Source organism: Leptonychotes weddellii, chromosome 16, assembly GCF_054177405.1.
Source record: "Leptonychotes weddellii isolate Sample4059 chromosome 16, ASM5417740v2, whole genome shotgun sequence".
Classification (NCBI taxonomy): domain Eukaryota; kingdom Metazoa; phylum Chordata; class Mammalia; order Carnivora; family Phocidae; genus Leptonychotes; species Leptonychotes weddellii.
Window position 1 is genome coordinate 43,824,964 of NC_138384.1, and position 9,115 is coordinate 43,834,078.

Consider the following 9,115-nt stretch of genomic DNA (forward strand, 5'->3'; position numbering starts at 1 on the left):
GTTAAGTGTCTGACTGTTGATTTTGGCTCAGATCACGATCTCAGGGTCGTGGGATCAAATCCCGTGTAGGGCTCTGTGCTGGGTGTGGAGCCTGCCTAAGATTCTCTCTCTCTCTCTACTCCCCTCCCCCAAAAAAGCAGGGGAGCAGGGTGGGATTTGCCTGGTGTAGGGACTGTAGGATGAGGTGGGAAACTGGGAAAGATGGGGGTAGCTGAGCCACATAGATTTTCACTGGTAGAACACATGAGACCTACTCGCCAAGGATGGACCTTCTTGAAGGCAGAAGAGACCGGAATCTACCGTGTGGAAGAACAAAGCTCCTGGAGGGAGGGACCAGAACGAGTATGGGGGTCTCTGGGCTAAGTGCGCTCCACAAAGTCACAGTCAGGACCTTTCGCTCAGCAGGTGTGAGTCCTTGCGTGTGGACAGGGACGCGGGGACCGAGTGCTGGTCGTGGCAGCTGTCGCATCGGCTGCAAGCGTGAGGGTGACTACGGACAAATGGGGGTTTAGAGGTTCCATGACTCCCCTTAATAATGGCACCTACTGTCTGGAGACTCAGATTCTGTTGCTTGCAACTCTGTTTTTCTTTTTTCCTTTATTACTTATCCCGCGCCCCACCCCCACCCCCCACCCGCACTCCCTTTTTTCGAGGACTCTGTTATTAGGGCCATGGCTACCCTTCCTCCCCCTCCTTGTGGTATTTTACTGGATCAGTAACTGCAGGACATCCCTCCTCAGACAAACTTTCTTCCCTGGAGCGGCTGGGGCTGTGTACTGAGGGAAAGGCAGAGATGATACTGATGAGAAATTCATCAGCCACGGTGTTTACTCCCTCACATCCCCCACCCCCACCATGGCCGTCTTGTCTCCAGACTCCAAGGCTGCCTGTTTACTCGTGAGTTTCCCTCTCAGCCTGGTGCCTGGAAGTCCTGAGAGGGGCGGGGCGGGACAAGGGTGAGTCAGGAGCAGGGGTCCCAGAGAAAGTGGGGGAGACACAGATAGAGAGGCGGTCAGGATTCCTAGAGGGACCGAGGGGCATGCTTGTGTAGACACCAAGATGGGGAGGGGAGGGGGCACCTGGGTGGCTCAGTGGGTTAAGCGGTTAAGCATCTAACCCTCATGATCTTGGGGTCCTGGCATTGAGCCTGGAGTCGAGCCCCCACAGGGAGCTCCGCACTGGCTCCTCACTCAGCAGGGAGTCTGCTTGCCCCTTTCCCCTGCCCCTCTTCCCCTGTCCCTCCCCCTGCTCATGCTCTCTCTCTCTGTCTCAAATAAATAAATAAAATCTTTAAAAAAAAAGAGAGAGAAAGAAAGACGGGGAGGTGAGAGACTCCCCCAGGACCAAGGAAGTCACGGCCATTGTCCTCACGATCTCTATCAAGTACTGGCCAGTTGGAGCTCATGGAAGCCACCCAACAGCTCTGACAAGTAGTCTTCTAATATCCCCATTTTACAGAGCAGAAAACTGAGGCTCAGAGGGGCAACATCTCTCATCGATGTCCAGTGAACCTGGATTTCAAAGGCAGGTCTGCGGAGAGAGAAGAAGGACACCCTCACATTCAGGGCGATTGCAGGAGAGAGGCTCCAGCAGAGGAAGCTGGAAACAAGAGACAGAAAATAAGAATAATAGGATACGTAGTCTGGTGGTTGGCATAGAAAGATGGGGAGAGTATTTGCTCATTCATTCAACAAATATTTATTGATTACGCAATGTGTGTCTGGCACTGTTCTAGGTGCTAAAGATACAGAAATAAGCAAAACTTACAGAAATGCCTGCCTTCATGGAGCTGGAACTTTATAAAGATAACGAATAAGACAAACAAATGATAGATAATATATTGGGTAAGGCTATGTACTATAGAGAAAAAAATAAGGGGGGTAGGGAGATAGAGAGTGGTCAGGGAAGGTCTCTTGGAGGAAGTAAGCGAGGGAGTCTTATAGACACGTGGGGAAAGAGCGTCTCAGGCAGAGGGAACAGCCCGTGCAAAGGCCCTGAGGTCAGAGCATGACTTAAGTATTCAAGGAACATCATGGTTGGGTAGATTGAGAAGGGGAGCAGGGGGAGGTGAGAGACGATGCAGGACCCTGTGGGCTACTGTAAGAAATTTGGCTTGTGCTCTTGAGTGAGGTGGGAGCCGTGGAGGGTGGGTTTTCTGAGCAGAGAAGGGACATGATTAGATTCAAGATCTAAGGGGTCTGTCTGGCTGCTGGGTGAGGGAAAAGACTATGGGAGTTGAGGGTAGAAGCCAGGATCCCAGTTCAGTCTGCGGGAGGGGTGATGGTGGCTTGGGCAGGTGTGGGCAAAGAAGGGGAGGGAAGCCGTTGGATGTTGAATATCACGTAGCAGCAGAATAAGGTTTCTAAAATGCAAATCAAATCGTGTTGCTCCTGCTTCAAACCTCTCATTCTCTGTGAACCTCAGAATATAGTCCCAAAACTTAGCCATGGCCTACAGGTCCCTAAATGCCATGTCCACACTCCCCTCTGGCGCCCATGGCCTCCACTGTGATCTCTCTGACCTCATCTCCTATCTCTCTCCTGCCATCCAAGCCTCCTTTTTGACCCTCAGATGTGCCACGGAGCTTTTGTACTTGCTGTTTTCCCCTTCCCTGAACCATTCTTCCTCCCCTCGCCTTTTTTTTTTTTTTTTTTTTTTTTGTAAATCCAGCTCCTTAGCTCCGTCCAAATCTTGGCCCGAGCCCAAATCAGCCTTCCCTGGCCATGCTCTCGGCAGCTCACCCTCTCACCCCCAGGTCCTCTGTCTCGCCCTCGTTTATTTCCTTACTCTCTCATTACCCTGTTGATCATCTAGTTTAGCATTAGCTAGTTTCCTAGAGCATGAGCCTCACAGGGCAGTGTCTGGGTAATATTGTCTACAGTATTCCCAGGCTTGGTACATCCTGGACAGTAGGGATGCGTGAATGAATGTAATGGGTCTCCATAATTCCCCACAGTCCACGCCTTTGTTGAGTCAAAGCAGAGATAGCATGAGGTCTGGAGTCACAGGTTTGAATCCCAGCTCTCTTACTTCCTGTGATCGCTGTCACAAGTTCTTCAATCTGGCTGTGCCTTGAACAGGAGAAACATCTTAAGGATCTCTGTGAGGAGTTAACACATGCTAATCAGTCAATAGGTGCTTCAAACAGTGTCTGACACCCCGCAGCTGTTTCAACAAATATTAGCAATTACTTTGATCTTTACAACCATCAGAGAGCACTGAGTAGGTAAATGTTTGTTGAAGGAATGTATGAATGCCAAGCTAAGGAATTTGAACTATGTGTTAACAAGGGCCCTGGGGAGCCTAGGAAGCTTTGTGAGCAGGAGAAGGTCATGGTCATATCTGAACTTTAGAAGACATTCAAGGCTTTCTCTCTGTTCTGGGCCATGGCATATGCTAGTCCCTCTGCTTGAAACATTCCTATCCACTAACTTCTACTGCTCCTTCAAATCTTAGCTTGGGTGCTCCCTTTTCCAGGAAGTCCTCCCAGACCACCAGGCTGGGTCAGGTGCCTCCTCTGGGCTCCTGCAGCCCCCTGTGTTCACTCAACCCCAGCCCTGCTTACTCGAGGTTGTTACTGTCTGGGGGATGGGTCTGTCTCCCCCACAGGACTGGAAGCCACATCATTTCAAGGCCAGGAATGTTCTGATAACAGCTGTGTCCCTAGCACCTGGGTGGCTCAGTCGGTTAAGTGTCTGCCATCAGCTTAGGTCATGATCTCAGGGGTCCTGCTCAGCGGGAAGCCTGCTTCTCCCTCTCCCTCTCCCTCTGCCTCTTCCTCTGCTTGTGCCTGCTCTCTCTCTTTCTCTCAAATAAACAAATAAAATCTTCAAAAAAAATAGAATAAACAAATAAATGTTAAAAAAAAAAAGAGGTGATTAAGTTAAAATAAGGCAGTTAGGATGGGCCTAATCCAATCTGACTGGTGTCCTTATTAGAAGAGATTAGGACACACAAAGAGGCACCATGGTTCCCAGAGGAGAGACGACGTGAGGACACCATGTTCTCACATGTGGCCATCTGCAAGCCACAGAGACCTCAGAAGAAACCAGACCTCCTGACACCATAATCTTGGACATGTGGCCTCCAAAATAAGTTTCTGTTGAGCCACTCAGGCAGTATTTTGTTATGATGGCCTTACTAAACGAATAAAACCTACACTCCTTTTTAATAAAAGTTTTTATTTATTCATTTAAGCAATCTCTCTACCCAACGTGGGGCTCAAACTCACCACTCCGAGATCAAGAGTTGCATGCCCTTCTGATGGAGCCAGCCAGGTGCCCTAAACCTACATTCTTCTTCTTCTCCTTCTCCTCTTCTTTTTTTTTTAAGATTTTATTTTATTTATTTGGCAGAGATAGAGTGAGAGAGAGAGCGAGAGCACAAGCAGAAGGAGCAGCAGAGGCAGAAGCAGACTCCCCGATGAGCAAGGAGCCCATCATGGGACTTGATCCCAGGACCCTGGATCTTGACCTGAGCGGAAGGCAGATGTTTTACCAACTGAGCCACCTGGGCGACCCCCAAACCTACATTCTTAAAAGTTATTTTTGCGGGGTATACAATTTTACATTTGAAGTTATATTCTTTCATCACACTGGAGATTTCATTTCATGTTCTCTTGACTTCCACTGGTGCTATTGGGAACTCACCTCCATTTTTTTTTTTTTAGTTTTATTTATTTAAGTACTCTCTACACCCAACATGGGGCTTGAACTCACCATGCTAAGATCAAGAGTTGCACGCTCTTCTGACTGAGCCAGCCAGGTGCCCCAAAGTCACCTCCAGTTTAACATCCTTCTGCCGAAAGTAATCTATTTCCTTCCTGGCTGCTTTTAACTGTTTTACTATGAGTTCTCAATGTGTGCATTCCTTTTTGTCTTGTGTTGGATTTGCTGGCTTCTTCAAGTTGTAGTCTGATGTCTTTTATCGGTTCTGGGAAATTTTCAACCATTCTGCAGATATTACCTCTGCCCCATTCTCTCTTTCCTTTCCTTCTAGGATTGGACTTAAGTATATGTGTTAGACCTTTTCCCTAGATTATCTATTAGCTTCTCCGTCTGTGTTTTCAATTTTCCCTTTCTTGGTGCTGTCTCCTGGATAATTTCTTCTGCCTTCTCTTCTGTGGGGTCCACCCAGCAGTTAAACACACCTGTGGGTTTTAAATTTTGGTGCTTGTCTTTTTCATTTCTAGTTGTTTGGTTATCTTTTGAAAGACAGTGTCACTTTTTATGGTTTCCTAATTCCCAGCAGATGTTCTCAAGTGTGCATGTCCTTAGTTCAACGCGGTAAGCAGAATTTTTAAAGCCGGTGTCTAATCATTCCAGCACCAGAAGTCTGAGCACAACCTGTTCTGTGCTCTCAGCTCTGGTTGGTGTTGCAGTATTTCCTTGTGACCCGATTATTTCTGAGTGATGATCACTGATGTTTACGTTCGATTGTGGGATTTCCCCTAGTCCTGATAGGGATGCCCCACCGCCACCTCCACCACCACCGGAGGCTGTGTTTGCTTTGGCCCGAGCTCTGGGGCAACGCTTGCAGCTAGAGCCACCTCAGACCCAGTTCTGCCTTAATGTCCCTTGACTCACCCAGTTATCTGTCCCAGGGGTGGCAATCTGCTCCTGAGTCATTCTGAGGCCACAACTTCTCAGGGACTTTTGAAAATTTCCTTCTCCTGTTCTGCTTAGTGTCAAGGCTGTTGCTCCTGGCTTTGGGAGAGGGGCAGCTTTAGATCTGACTTGCCCTAACTTGGAAAGACGCACTGGGGTCCCAGTTTAATGTGGGAGGGTCTTCCGTCCTACTTCCTGTCTTGGCCAGGCCCTGGGCCTTTGACCCTGGGGGCCACAGTATGAAACCCATTTGTGTACGTCCAGAAAACACTCCTAGGAGACAGCACCTTCTGTGTATTCTTGCATCTCTGTTTATACCATAAACTCTGCAGATTTTTATCCCGTCTGTGTTTACAGCTCATCAGTGCTTTTTTGGAAATTAAACTATTTTTTTTAAAGATTTTATTTATTTGAGAGAGAGACAGAGCCTGGGTGGAGGGAGGGGCAGAAGGAGAGGGGGAAGCAGGCTCCCCGCTGAGCAGGGAGCCCGACGTGGGGCTCGATCCCGGGATCCTGGAATTATGACCTGAGTCAAAGGCAGATGCTTAACCGAATGAACCACCCAGGTGCCCCTGAAAATTACACTTTTTATTTTAAGATAAACTGTAGAGTCCACATCCAGTCATAAGAAATAATAGAGATCCTGTGTACTCTTAACTCAGTTTGCCTAAATGATAATATTTTACAAAACAATAATATAATACCACATCCAGGATGTAGACATTGACACAATCCACAGATCATGTCCAGATTTTGCATTTAATTGAACCCATCAGTGTGTGTGTATGTTTAGTTCTATGCAGTTTCACAACATGTAGATTTGCATATCTACCCATTATCAAGATACAGAACATTTCCATCACCCCAAGGATCACTGGCTGCCCTTTTATAAGCACGCTCACTTCTCTCCTGGCTCCTACTCTCTTCTTAATCCCTGGCAACATAGTCTAGTCTCCATTTCTATGATTTTTGTCGTTTCAAGAATGTTACAGAAATAGAATAATACAGTATGCAACCTTTTGGGATTGGCTTTTTTTTTTTTTTTCACACAGCATAATTCTCTGGAAATTCATCCAAGCTGTTTTACGTGCCAAGAGTTCATTCCATTTTATTGCTGAGTCTCGGTCCATGGCATGGGTGTCCCACAGTGTGTTTAACCATTCACTTGTTGAAAGAGATCCAGATTGCTTTCGATTTTTGGCTATTTGAATAAAGCTGCCATGACTATTCATGAGCCAGTTGTATGTGTGAACATGTATTTTCATTTCTCTGGGAAAGTGCCCACGGTGTAATTGCTGGGTTCTGTGGTAAGTGCCTGATTCGTGTTAGAACAAACGGTCAAACTATTTTCCCCTCAGTGCTTCTGAGATGAAAAAATACAGGTAGCCAGCATTTCCCTTGTATTAAGTGGGAGGGTTGATGCAAAAAATTCAACCTGCCATTGCCCGAAGCAGAAAAAACTAAACTTGCCAACCTATTATCTTTAAGAAGATGGCCAGACCACAGCTTCTCCATGTTACAACCTTTCCTAAAGGTCATTACTGGTTTCATTCCCATGTTTAAGCTCACTAAGGTGAATGTCTTTCTTCTTTTTTTTTTTTTAAGATTTATTTATTTATTTGAGAGAGGGCATGAGCGGGGAGAGGGGCAGAGGGAGAGGGAGAGAGAATCCCAAGCCGACTCCACGCTGAGTGCGGAGCCCGATGTGAGGCTCAATCTCAGGACTCTGATATGACCTGAGCTAAAACCAAGAGTGGTACGCTTAACTGACTGATCCACCCAGGCACCCCTGAGCGTCTTTTCTTATGTTGATTACTTGTTTTGTTTCAAAGATTTTATTTATTTGACAGAGAGAGAGAGCACACACAAGCAAACAGAGCAAGAGGGAGAAACAGACTTCCCACTTAGCAGGGAGCCCCATATGAGGCTGGATCCCAGGACCCTGGGATCATGACCTGAGCTGAAGCCAGATGCTTAACCGACTGAGCCACCCAGGTGCCCCTGAGCATCTTTTCTTATGTCGATTACTCATTTGTATTCTGTGGTCCAGTGTGGCTGCTTTGTTATTTCCAGGAACCACCCTCCTCACCAGAGAAACATCTCAGAAGGTGGAGCAGGGGATGGTGAGGAGAGAGAAACACTTGGGGAGGAGCAAGGAAGAGATTAGGGGGTCTGCCAGGGAAGCAGGGGAGAGGTTTCTCCGGAGCCAAGAGCCTGGCTATTATCATCCTCCCTTTTGATTAAGAATGGAATCTAACATACCGGTCTGTCCCTTTGCTCCCCGCTGCGGGTAGCTTCCATTAGCTCCTGTCAGATCCACGCCTGCCCTTCTCTTTCCAGCTCTGTCTCAGATGCATCAGTGGGATCCGGCTTCCCATTGGATTCAGCCAATGTCTCCCCCTCCCCCCATTTCCTCTCCTCACAGTTCCCAGCCTGGAGTGGCAACTGTGCCCCAAGTTACCTGCCCCAGGGTCCTGCACCATCCTTTGGGGTTTAGCTACACCCTTGTCAGTGACAACTCTTCAGATGACCCAAATGGAATGTGCCTTCTGCTTCCTTTTAAAGCAACAATCTGGCCTTCCCTGGCGGGGGGGTCCTGAGCTTCCTTGCGGGTGGGGTGGGCTCATGTGCTGGGCTCTTCACAAATCCTAATGGCCCTGCCTCCCCCCACTGCCTCATCTCAGAGAACCCTTCCCCTTCCAGAGTCCAGCACCCCACTTCTTTGAACAAAATATACACAAGCACACAACCCTGTGGGCTCAAGGACCCCCACTCTTCAGAGAAGCTCTACGGACACTCCACAATGAGGACCTCTGGTGTGTTTGATGTCAATTATTTTAATTTAATTTTTATTCTTAACCCAACCACTTTGAACTGTTGTAACCCCTTCTTTTGGTGTTTTGCTCCCAGGATGTTAGATAACGTGTTTAAATTGCTACTTCTTATTTTTCTATTTCACATTATCCATTGACTTCCACGGTGGAAGGTGATGGAGTTTCTTACGCACACGCCCCTTCCCCTGAAGACACTCACCCTCTCCTTCCTCACTGTAGAATTGCTTCCCAATTTATTATTAAGTCAGTATTCATGCCTATATTATTATGACTAAGTAAAATCCTGTCCCCAGCTGAGCCTTATAGTATGCTGTGATTACATGTCTCTTCTTGGACAACTTTTTGTTTTCGTGAGATTGAACATTTGCCATCCGTAATTGTTGGCCTAATCTCCCACCACGAAAAATTCTTCACCATAAGACTAAAAGCTCCTTGGGGCGCCCCGCTGCTCACTAGGAGAAGCACGTGACTCTTGATTTCAGGGTCACGAGTTCAAGCCCCACACTGGATGGAGAGATTACTAAAGAAAAAAAAAGAAACTTAAAAAAACTCCTCTCAAATTTCCAAACGTGCTGGGGGTACATGGCAGTTATATTAAGTGCTATTAGGAATTTTTCTACAAAAATGTTTAGGTGTGATCATTGTAGTTTAGTGATGTTTTAAAAAGCCCCCCCC